The sequence below is a fragment of the Oryx dammah genome, unplaced genomic scaffold (genome assembly GCF_014754425.2).
Source record: "Oryx dammah isolate SB20612 unplaced genomic scaffold, SCBI_Odam_1.1 HiC_scaffold_7, whole genome shotgun sequence".
Lineage (NCBI taxonomy): Eukaryota > Metazoa > Chordata > Mammalia > Artiodactyla > Bovidae > Oryx > Oryx dammah.
Window position 1 is genome coordinate 25,638,805 of NW_024070191.1, and position 12,273 is coordinate 25,651,077.

The following is a 12,273-nucleotide window of genomic DNA, read 5'->3' on the forward strand; positions in this document are numbered from 1 at the left end:
ACCAAATGAATCAATCAATATGTATATATATTTTTAAAATAGCTTTATTAAGCATGATGGTAAGAGCTTTCTGTTATCTCTTCCTGAACCCAAGAAATAAATAATATTATCATCTCCATTTTGAAAATAGAGACCAAGGCACAAAAAGAATAAATGCCTTAACTTGAATAAGATGACACAGTTGGTGAATGGCAGAGCTGGGATTCAGATCCTGGAGGCCTGACTCTAAACCATATTTTCTTAACCAGTACTGGAAAGAAATCATCAAAAATATTGTCTCAGTGAAAATACAAGATCCAAGTTTTTTTAAATGGTTTTTTTTTGTTGTTTTGTAGGAGAAAATGTTGAATATCGCTTTTTATTTTGTTAAAAGAACTTGTAGCCTCATACTTCCCTGGTAGTACAGAGGTTAAGACTCTGCCCACCAGTGCAGTAGACGCTGGTTTGCTCCCTGGTCTGGGGAGACCCCACATGCCTCAGGGCAATTAAACCCATGCACCACAACTACTGAAGCCTCTGCGCCTAGAGCCCGTGGTCTACAAGAGAAGCCGCCACATTGAGAAGCGCAAGCACTGCAGCCAGAGAGTAGCCCCTGCTCACCACAACTAGAGAAAGCCCTCACACAGCAACGAAGACCCAGTGCAACCCCAATAAGAAATTTTACAAATTGCTCTTCCCTTCTGTGGCCATTGCTGAAGCACAATCGGCCAAAATGCAGTTCACTCCCTTCGTGACTTCTGACTGAAGCAAAAACGGAAAAAGGCATTTCAGTGTGCCTTCCCACATTCTCAGGAAATTTATGTCTTTTCCTCTTTCTAAAGAAAGAAAAGACAGAAGTACAACATTCAATCCATGCCCATCCGAAAGGATGATGAAGTTCAGGTTGTATGAGGGCATTACAAAGGGCAGCAAATTGACAAAATAGTTCAGGTTTACAGGAAGAAACACGTCATGTACATTGAACGAGTGCAGTGGGAGAAGGCTAATGGCATGACTGTCCATGTGGGCATTCACCCTAGCAAGGTAGTTATCACCTGACTAAAACTGGACAAAGACTGCCAAAAGATCCTTGAACATAAACCCAAATCTTGCCAAGTAGGAAAGGAAAAGAGCAAATATAAGGAAGAAACAATTGAGAAGATTCAGGAATAAAGTCATCTTGTCTACAGCTTTCATTAAAAACTGTTAAAATGAAAAAAAAATTTAATTGTAGCCTCTCCCTATGCATTTTTTTCTAAAGTGTAATTTATAGGAAATGTATTCATGACTCATAAGTGACATTTACATTACAACTCTGTCTTCTTTTAAGCTATTGTCACGAGCTATTATTGGAAGGTAGAAATGGTACTTCAATAAACAATCTGAGAAGTCTGTACAGGAAATAGTAGTACACAAAGAAGCTTGCACATCCTAGTTGCTCAATGAAATATAAATTTCTCATGATGCATATGTGAAAATAATTACAGTTATTTATAAGAAGGATAGAAATAATGAGAAAAGAAATAATATAAGGATTACTCAATTACACAATTTCATTGTTTCATATTGAGAAAACAAATACTGAAGAGACAGAGAACAGTAACTATAATTGAATGTGAGATTAACAAAAAGCAAGTTTTACAATAAGAGGAATTTTTCCAAGGGAAAGAGCAAGGCTCCTTTGTTGGAAAATGGGCCACTCCCTCAGAAGATATGTCTAGACAGAAATCATATATGCCCTGATTTCCTTTTTCACCCTTTTGATCTCTAATTGTTTTACTGATGTATTTTCAGAGAATATGAGTGGGGGAGATTATTAAAAAGCTTTATAAATAACACATACACCTATTCTGAATCTAAACATGTTTTATTATTTCTGTAATCACTTCTTTTTTTACAATGTATATTCATCCCCATGACTTACTTGTTTTGTAAGTTTATGCCTCTTAATCTCCCTCACCTGCTTATTCATCTACCCATCACCTCCCACTCCAGCAGCCACCTGTTTCTTCTCTGTGTATATGATGGTTTCTGTTTTGAGTGTCATTTGTTTTGCTTTTTAGATTCGACGTATAAGTAAAATCATACACTATTTGTTTTTCTCTGTCTGATTTATTTTACCTAGCACTGTACGTTCTAGTTTCCTTCATGTTATCACAAATGACAATATTCCATTCTTTTTTATGACTGGGTCATATTCCATTTCATTCTTTATCCATTCATCTATCCATGGGCACTTAGGTTGCTTCCTTATTTTGATTATTTGAATAAGACCAGAATGAACTTATGGGTCCATATACCTTTTCAAATTAGTGTTTTTGTTTTCCTTGGGAAAATATCCAGAAGTGGAATTGCTGGATCATAGGTTCATCCTATTTTTAATTTCTAGAGGAAATTCCACACTGTTTTCCATAGTCACTGTCCAATTTATATTTCCATCAACAGTACACAAGTGTTCTCTTTTCTCCACATCATCACCAACACCTGTTATTTGTTGTCTTTTTGATAATAGCCACTCACAGGTGTGAGGTGATATCTCATTGTGGGTTTGATTTATATCACCCTGATGATTAGTGATGTTGAGCATCTTTTCATGTATCTGTTGGCCACCTGTATCTCTTCTTTGGAGAATGTCCATTCAGATCCTCTCCCATTTTCAAATCAGGTTGTTTGGTTTTTTTGATGTTGAGTTGTTGGAGTTCTTTCTATATTTTGGATATTATATCAGATATATCTGGACAGATCATCCAGACAGAAAAGCAGTAGGGAAACACTGGCCTTACACAACACATTAGATCAGACGGATACATGTAACACTCCTTCCAAAGGTAGTGGAATACATTCTTTTTTCAAATACACATGGAACATTCTCCAGGATACATCACATGCTAGCCACAAAACAAGTCTCAATAAATTTAAGAAGACTGAAATTATATCAAGCATCTTCTCCTACGACAACGCTATGAGACTGGAAATCAACTATAAGCTAATGGGCTTCCCTGGTAGCTCAGCTGGTAAAGAATCTGCCTGCAATGTAGGAGACCTGGGTTCCATCCCTGAGTTGTGAAGATCCGCTAGAGAAGGGAAAGGCTACCCACTTCAGTATTCTGGCCTGGAGAATTTCATGGACTATTCCATGGGGTCACAAAGAGTCAGACACAACTGAGCTTTTATGTAACTTTTTAAGTTAATAAAAAACCTGCACAATAGCACAAATACATGGAAGGCTAAACAGTATGCTACTAAACAACCAATGGGTCAATGAATAAATCAAAGAAGAAATTTTTTAAATACCTAGAGATATGTGAAAATGGAAACACAATGATTCAGAATCTATTGCTGTTGCTGTTTAATCACTAATGATGTCTGGCTCTCTGCAATCGTATGCACTATAGCCCACCAGGCTCCTGTGCCTATGGAATTTTCCAGGCAAGAATACTAGAGTGGGTTGCCTTCTCCAGGGGAACTTCCCAACCCAGGGATTGAACCTGCAGCCCCTGATGCATCTCCTGCATCGAAGGCGATTCTTTACCCCTGAGTCAAATCCATGGGGTGCAGCAAAAGAAGCTCTAAGAGGAAATTTTATAGCAATACAAACCTACTTCAGGAAACAAGAAAAACCTCAAATAAGTAACCTACCTTACACCTACAGGAACTAGAAAAATAAGAACAAACAATACCCAAAGTTAATAGAAGGAAAGGAATAAGAAAGATCAGAGCAGAAATAAATAGCTAAAAAAACATTTGGAAAGATCAGTGAAACTAAGAGCTGGCTCTTTGAAAAGATTTGGAAAAAAATTTAAAAAACAGATAAACTTTTACCCAGATCCATCAAGGAAAAAAAAAAAAAAAGAGCAAGCCCAAATCGATAAAATAAAAAATGAAAAAGAGACATTATAGTTGACACCATAGAAATATAAAGGATCATAAGAGATTACTATGACCAATTATATACCAATAAAATGGGCAACCTAGGAGGAACGGACAAATTCCTAGAAATGTGCAATATCTCAAAGCTGAACCAATAAAACTTACAAAATATGAGCAGACTAATTACCAGTAAGGAAACTGAATCAGTAATTTAAAAATCAGACAAGAAAAAGAAATAAGAGCAATTCAAATTGGAAAGGAAGAAGTAAATCTGTCCCTGCAAATTATACCATATTTAGAAAATCCTAAAGATGCCACCAAAAAAATTATTAGAACTATATATATAATTAGTTCTATATACTATACATATATATACATACACACAGTGAAATACTACTCAGTCATAAAAAATGATGAAATTTTGCCATCTGTAACATCATGGATGGACTTGGAAGGTATTATGCTAAGTGAAATAAGGGGTGGGATGTGGTAGGGAGGCTCAAGGAGAAGACATATGGTTGATTCATGTTGATCAAACGAACAGAATATTCGTGGCAGAAACAAACACAATATTGTAAAGCAATTACCTATGCTTCAATTTAAAATACATTTTAAAAAAAGACAAATACTGTATGGTATCATTTATATATGGAATCTAAAAATAAAGCAAACTACTGTATATAACCGGAGAAGGCAATGGCACCCCACTCCAGTACTTTTGCCTGGAAAATCCCATGGATGGAGGAGCCTGGTAGGCTGCAGTCCATGGGGTCACTAGAGTTGGACATGACTGAGCAACTTCACTTTCACTCTTCACTTTCATGCATTGGAGAAGGAAATGGCAACCCACTCCAGTGTTCTTGCCTGGAGAATCCCAGGGACGGGGAAGCCTGGTGGGCTGCCGTCTATGGGGTCGCACAGAGTCAGACACGACTGAAGCAACTTAGCAGCAGCAATGTATATAACAAAAAGGACTCACAGATATAGAGAACAAATTACCAGTTACCAGTGGGGAGAGAGAAGTGAGAAGAGGCAAGATATGATTAGGGGATTAACAGGTACAAATAGATACACTGTTAGGTATTAAATAAATAAGCTACAAGGATATACCGTACAACATAGGAATATTGCCAATATTTATTGATAACTATTAGTGGAGTATAATCTTCAAACATTGTGAATCACTATGTTGTACACCTGTAACTTATATTGTACCTCAACTATATCTCAATTTTTTATTTATTCTTTTTTCAATTGTTTTAAAAGGGGAAAAAAGAATAATACAGTGAACATCCAACATTTTGGCTTAAGAAATGAAGTTTTACCACACTGTATAGCTCCAACTATCCATCCCTTTTCCATCCTCTTTCCTCTCCTCAGAGGTAATCAGTATCCTCAACTGGGTCTTTATCACTTCTCTTTTCTTGGAATTAAATGTCCCTCATCAGAAAAACAGACATCCATGTTCTTATATTGGAATACTATGCATAAGTGAAAATAAATTAGGGCTATACAAATTAACTTTGAACAATTTAACATAACATTAAATGAGAAAAGAATATATTAAAGTTTGCAAAACAATATTATTTTACTTAGAGTTACATAATATGCTAACATTTGAAACTTTCCCATATATATATATATATAAATTTTAAAAAATCATCCATAATTTCGCTACTCTGATGTAGCCATTTTTCCTTGTTGGCCTTTTTTTTTTTTTTTCTTGTTGGCCTATTTTAAAGTCACGTCTGCTAATTCAATTATCTATGTAATTTCTAAGTCTGTTTCCCCTGATTTTCTTCTGCTTATGTGTCACCTTCTCCTGCTTCTTGTCATACCTAGTAATTTTTTAATTTAATGGCTGAGGGACTTGCCTGGTGATCCAGTGTTAAGACCCCAGACTCCCAAGTTAGGAGGCCCAGGTTTGATCCCCGGTCATGGAACTAGGCTCTTCCCTGGTGGCTCAGATGGTAAAGCGTCCGACTATAGTGCGGGAGACCCAGGTTCGATCCTTGTTTCGGGAAGAACCCCTGCAGAAGGAAATAGCAACCCACTCCGGTACTCTGCCTGGAAAATCCTATGGACGGAGTAGCCTGGTAGGCTACAGTCCATGGGACTGCCAAGAGTCAGATACAACTTAGCGACTTCACTTCACTTCATGGAACTAGATCCCACATGCTGCAAGAGCCAAAAAAGCTGCCACAGCAAAAAAAAAAAAAAAAAGTATTTTAAAAAATTTAATGGTTAACATGATATCGAATATCTGAATTTTGTTCTTTTTCTTTAAAAAGTGTTGCTCTTTGTTTTTGCAGAAAGTTGTTACTTATGGATCAACTTGATCCTTTTGTGACTTCTTTTCTAAAGTTTTTTTTAGAGCAGTTCTAAAGAAGCCTTTAAGTAAAAGTCTCTTGTGGTCTCATAAATGCCTCACAGAATGGTCAGAAAACCATGGTCTATAGGCCAAATCTACCAATAGACTGTTTCTGTAAATGAAGTTTTATTGGAACACAGCTATAACCATTTGATTATTATGAATGGCTCCCTTTGTGCCAGCATAGTAGAGCTAAGTATTTGAGATAGAGACTACATGACCTGCAAAGCTTAAAATATTTGCTATTTACTCATTTATAGAAATGACTGCTACCTGGTCATATACACAAAATGTTTGTTTATTCCTCTCCTGGGGGGGATTTCCATGCTAGTCAGTTGGAGTCTAAATGTTTCTTTACCTTTGTGAGCTATGTGGCTCAATCACTTTACAGCTCCCTGATCTGTCTTTGCCTGCCCTTGTGGAGTTTCTCCCTCCACCTGTGGAGCTTAGGATCCCAAGAAGATTTCTGGAGTCACTCTACAAAATAAATATGGCATTTTCTTACAAAACTAAAAATGTGTTTACTATCAGTTCAGTTCAGTCACTCGGTCATGTCCAGTTCTTTGCAACCCCATGAACTGCAGCAAGCCAAGCTTCCCTGTCCATCACCAACTCCCGGAGCCTACTCAAACTCATGACCATCACATCAGTGATGCCATCCAACCATCTTGCCCTCTGTCGTCCAATTCTCCTCCCACCTTCAATCTTTCCCAGCATCAGAGTCTTTTCAAATGAGTCAGTTCTTTGCATCAGGTGGCCAAAGGATTGGAGTTTCAGCTTCAGTCCTTCCAATGAATATTCAGGACTGATTTCCTTTAGGATGGACTAGTTGGATCTCCTTGCAGTCCAAGGGACTCTCAAGAGTCTTCTCCAACACCCTAGTTCAAAAGCATCAATTCTTCTGTGCTCAGCTTTCTTTATAGTCCAACTCTTATATCCATACATGACTGCTGGAAAAACGATAGCTTTGACTAGAAGGACCATGGTTGGCAAAGTAATGTCTCTGCTTTTTAATATGCTGTCTAGGTTGGTAATAGCTTTTCTTCCAGAGAGCAAGCGTCTTTTAATTTCATGGCTGCAGTCACCATCTGCAGTGTTTTTCGAGTCCCCCCAAAATAAAGTCTCTCACTGTTTCCATTGTGAGAGAATAAATGATACACTTGTATAAATCTCAAGGAGAGTATACTGAGTAAAAAAAGCCTATCTCAAAAACCAACATTAAAATTTTTAATATGGCTCAATTTTTTTAAAGTTTTTTAAAAGTATTTATTTATTTGGTTGTGCCAGGCTTTAGTTGCAGCATGTGGGATCCAGTTTTCTGACTAGGGACCAAACCCACACCCCCTGCATTGGCAGCACAAGAGTCCCAGTCACTAGCTTGTTTTTAAAACATGCTTATGTGGGTATTCAAGGAATGGTACAATTAAGATAAGTGAATTAAAAAAAAAAATGTGCATTTCATTGTAGTTAATGAACTCCAGTATTCTGGTCTGGAGAATTCCATGGACTATATAGTCCATGGGGTCACAGTCAGACATGACTGAGTGACTTTCACTTCATGTCAATGAATGCTGTAGATTGTGATAAATTGTGTCAATATAAATTTCCTGTTTATATAAATCCTGTACTATAATTTTTAATGAATTTGCCAGTGGGGGAAACTGAGTAAAGAATGCATGTGCTCCCTCTGTTTTATTTCTTATAACTCTATGTGAATCTAAAATTATCTCAAAATAAAAAGTTTTAAAAATTGTGATGTGTGTACAAAGGTTAATGAAAACAGCACATTTTCTATCATTCCATTTATAGAAGTCCTGTGTGTGTGTTCAGTTGCTCAGTTTTGTCCAATTCTTTGCAACCCCATCGACTATAGCCTGCCAGGCTTCTCTGTCCATGGGATTTTAGATGTTTTAAAAGAGACAGAGCTAATCTATAATAGGAAAAAAAATCAAAACAATGGTTACTTTCTGGGAAAAATCTTGTATCTTGCACTAGTATATGAGGTTAAGAAACAAGACAAGAGGCCTAAAATGGATTGATTATGAGAATCCCCACACCACCAAACGCAGAATTTACTTACAGCTTCAGCTCTCCCAGAAGTGGAATCACCTGATCAACACTAGTTAGGGAATCTACTTCTTGGGCCCCTGCCATCCTCTAAAATAGCCTTGCAATAACCAACCTGCTGTTTTGCTTAAAATAACTTCCGTGTTCCTGTTCCCTTTTGGCTAGTAAAATCCTTCATTTTCTCAGCTCCCCAGAACTCCTTTCTATCAGGATAGAAGATTTGAATCGACTTTTGCTCAAACTCTCAAAATTTTTAACATGTTTCAGTTTATCTTTTAACAATGATTATGTTGGAACCCAAGGAAGGGTAGGGTTAAGATGTTAGCTTTTCAGTGTAGTTAATGAAATGCATGCTGAAGTATATATATGAAGTATGCAGACACATATGATATAGTTAATGATACGCACACTGAAGTGTCTTGGGGAAAATGTTCTAAAGTCTCCAAATATGAAATGCATCAAAATAAGACCTATGGATGAATGGATAGATTGACAGATATACAATAATATGTATAATAAAATGTGGGCTTCACGGATGGCTCAGAGGTAAAGAACCCACCTGCCAAACCAGGAGACGCAAGGACACAGGTTTGATCCCTGGATTGGAAAGATCCCCTCAAGAAGGAAATGGCTACCCACTCCGGTGTTCTGGTCTGGAAAACCCCATGGTGGGCTATAGTCCATGGGGTCGTAGAGTCAGACATGACTTAGCAGTTAAACAACAAACAACATAATAAAATGTGGGTATATGGATAGTCATTGTAAGTTTATTCAACTTTTTTGTCTGAAAATTTTCATAAGCTATTGAAAAACTTAACTAGTTTTTTTTAAATACAAAAATTCCAAATATTAGGTAACATAAGCAGTTTTGTTGTTGTTATTCAGTCACTCAGTCGTGTCTGACTCTGCGACCCCACGGACTGTAGCACACCAGGCTTCCCTGTCCTTCACCATCTTCCGGAGTGTGGATACTCTTAATACATACAATTCAGGCTACATGTTAATAAACATTTTTCCCCCAATCAAATATGATTAGATTTTAAAATGTGATGGCAATCCTACTTAAAAAAATTTTTTTAAATTTATTTGGCTGCACCAGGTCCCAGCTATAGCACACAAGATCCTTAGTTGCAGGATGTAAACTCCAAGCTGTGGCATGTGGGATTTAGTTCCCTAACCAGGACCAAACCCCTGCCCCCTGCATTGGGAGTACAGAGTCCTAGCCACTGGACCACCACAGAAGTCTCGACAATCCTACTTTTTTACACATAAAGGAAACTGGTAGCATCACTTCTTAAATATAAAAAAATGTGAAATTTGTGTCTTAAGAATGCTAATAGAGAATGACTTAATATAAACAAAAGTCCCTTCCTCTTATACCAGGGTTTCCCTTGTAGCTCAGATGGTAAAGAATCAGACTGCAATGCAGGAAACCCTGATTCAATCCTGGGTCAGGTAGATTCCCCCAAGAGAAGGGAATGGCAACCCACTCCAGTATCCATGCCTGGAAAATCCCACGGACAGAGAAGCCTGGTGGGCTACAGCCCATGGAGTCACGAAGAGTTGGACATGACTGAGCAACTAACACATTTCTTCCTCTTATACAATACTCAGTGTTCATATAAGATTTTATTAACTGAAACACCTATAAACAATAGCTTAATTATGATCACTGAGAACTGTGACCTTACATCAATCAACATGACTTTCCTATTTGTTCCAGGAAATTCTTGCCAACAAGGCTAGCTGTAATCAGCACATAACTTAATTGTCTTCATTATTAGCTTTATAAACTTCCTGAAAATCTAATTATGTGAACAACAGGTTACACATCTGGGTAAAAAGCTTCCCTCTCATGCACTACACTAAGAAGCTGAATTGGTCACTCAACTGGGCAAATTCCCATTCTTATCAAAAAGAGGTCACATCTGCCTTCAAGTCCTGCATCTTGCTATGTCCACCAAAACTAAACTCTTAATACCATGTACTGTGTCTAATCCAAGTTAGAGCTTGGATCAAAAAAACTACCTTAAACCATTCCTAGATAGCATATTCAAAAGCAGAGACATTACTTTGCCGACTAAGATCCATCTAGTCAAGGCTGTGGTTTTTCCAGTAGTCATGTATGGATGTGAGAGTTGGACTGTGAAGAAGGCTGAGTGCCGAAGAATTGATGCTTTTGAACTGTGGTGTTGGAGAAGACTCTTGAGAGTCCCTTGGACTGCAAGGAGATCCAACCAGTCCATTCTGAAGGAGATCAGCCCTGGGATTTCTTTGGAAGGAATAATGCTAAAGCTGAAACTCCAGTACTCTGGCCACCTCATGCGAAGAGTTGACTCATTGGAAAAGACTCTGATGCTGGGAGGGATTGGGGGCAGGAGGAGAAGGGGACGACAGAGGATGAGATGGCTGGATGGCATCACGGACTCGATGGACGTGAGTCTGAGTGAACTCCAGGAGTTGGTGATGGACAGGGAGGCCTGGCGTGCTGTGATTCATGGGGTCGCAGAGTCGGACACGACTGAGCGATTGAACTGAACTGAACTGAAACCATTCCAACCTAGATTTGAAAAGCCTTATAAAAATCATCCTTGAATTCCCCTCTAAGACACTACAAAAATTATGATACATCAGTGTTCTCCCTTAATGCAGTGAGAAACTTGGTTTTAGTTGAATAGGTTAGTTTGGTGGTCTGGTGGGAGGAAGGGGTGGATAGAAGCAGATAACTGCAGAGAAGAGACTTCACAATCAACAAAGTTTGGGAAATGTCTTACAACCTCATGCAAATCTTAGAGTATGCGGGAAGCTCCACTTTATTGTTCTGACAGAGACTCATTGCTGTCATCAACAGATTATACTAGGAATACAGAGAGAGGAAGCAAAATGCCTAAACAAGGAAATCACACCAAAATGAAGACAGTTAAGTGTGGAACTTCCTTTCTTTCCTTTTTTCATGCAGACAAAAAAATGAGAGCTTTGAGTCAATATAGTTAATTACTTCATTGGTATGCCATATGAAAATTTATAATACTTCATCTAGACTGATTGTGAGATTGTGCCCTCCTGTTTTGCACTTTCACTTCCAGGATAAAGTTCTTAGCCTACAAAGCCAAGCCCTGTGTGCTCCTAACTGCAACCTACCTCTAAGCACCTCCACTCAAACTTGAAACTGCAATATTTTAATTCCTGGCTTTTCTGCATTCAATTTCCTAAACTTGAAATCCCGCTCTTCCTCTTGCCGCCTTTCCCAATTCCTAACCTTTAGGACATAATTTAGGCATGATTTCCTTCAGGAAAGCCTTCAAGCCCTCACTGGGGATCGGGTTCTACAGCCCCGTGCCCATCCTTATCACAACACTCAAGCACTGGTTGTATTTATGTGTTTACAAGGCTATTAAACTGAGTTTCTGAGCTTCCTGGGGGCACATTCACTAACTTACACGTATTTGAGTCTCATAAATCCTCCGGGCACCAGACTGTGGGGCTCAATAAATGTTAGCTGAACTAAATGCCAGGGTGGGAAAATTGATGGCTAGGTCAGAAAATGAACTTTCAAAGCATGAAAGCTTGTAAACTGCAAGGATCTCCCTAGCTTAATTGCGCTGTAGGTTGGCAGAAGCGCCCTGGAGGTGAGTCACGGGATGGCAATGAGGTCACAGAACTGTGAGGCTGAGTTAAGTCTTTAACAATAACCCTGCAGGCAAAACTAACCCGGAGCGGAGAAGGGGTGGCGGGTCTCCAGGATTAGGTGCCAGGTCCCACTTTTGAATCATCTTTCCACAGGAACCAGAGACCACGAAATGGGCCGGAGACCATTGAGGCGATGAAGAAGGTGCTTCGGCAGAGTGGCGCTCAGTTGCCCCGACCCAAAAGTCCACAAGCACCCTCTACGGACACAAGGCCAAAGGGCCAGGCTGCCTCCTCACAGCGTCAACTGCCCGTACCCTTTCTATTACGCCTCATTTTACTCTTGACAACTCTTTTTC

The 12,273-nt window shown here is 38.7% G+C and overlaps 1 pseudogene; it reads left to right on the top strand.

Annotated features, from left to right (window-relative positions):
- The first annotated feature begins 712 nt into the window (after nt 1-712).
- On the top strand, nt 713-1,202 carry LOC120865626 (annotated as a pseudogene).
- Nucleotides 1,203-12,273: the final 11,071 nt, after the last annotated feature.